Consider the following 623-nt stretch of genomic DNA (forward strand, 5'->3'; position numbering starts at 1 on the left):
ATATAAATAGAAATATGGGCTTGGTATTTTGCCGAATAGCATGGATGAGCAGCGTCCCAATCCCATTTCATATCAGCCAATGAGAAACCGTCTTTATAAAAAAATAAGCGTCCACTCCACTTTCTACAATATAGAAACAGATCTGCTTTCATTGCAAAAGAAAAATGGCCGCCATCTCTGCTTCTTCCATTTAAAGGGACCGAAGTCTGGTATGAAGACGGATCATTGTGCGCTGCGGGTTCCGAAAAAAAAGTTATTTTCTGACCCATAAAAAGTTTTGTGCGGTCGCAAAGATTTCGCCAGTACACGTAGACCACTATAGCTGTGTGACATGTTTTCTGTACACGACGGCAATATGAAACATCACATTTTTTTGTCCGCATTCCTCGGAGTCGGCCGTGTGCAATGTTTTGGACGTTTCTGAAGAGCGGTTGACAATTCTTAAAAACTTTTCCTATATAATTTCGGAAATACCTGTATGAAAGTTTTTACGCTATACAAAATAAAGCAGCATCGCCTGACACCTCTCCGGAAGACGCTAAGACCTCGACGGAACGTTTTCGGGGGTCGCCGTGACCTGGCGCCGGTGAAGGGTTAAAGCATCCTTTACATTCGGATAGAAG

Source organism: Nanorana parkeri, unplaced genomic scaffold (assembly GCF_000935625.1).
Source record: "Nanorana parkeri isolate BGI_ZX_2015 unplaced genomic scaffold, ASM93562v1 scaffold344, whole genome shotgun sequence".
Taxonomy (NCBI): Eukaryota; Metazoa; Chordata; class Amphibia; order Anura; family Dicroglossidae; genus Nanorana; species Nanorana parkeri.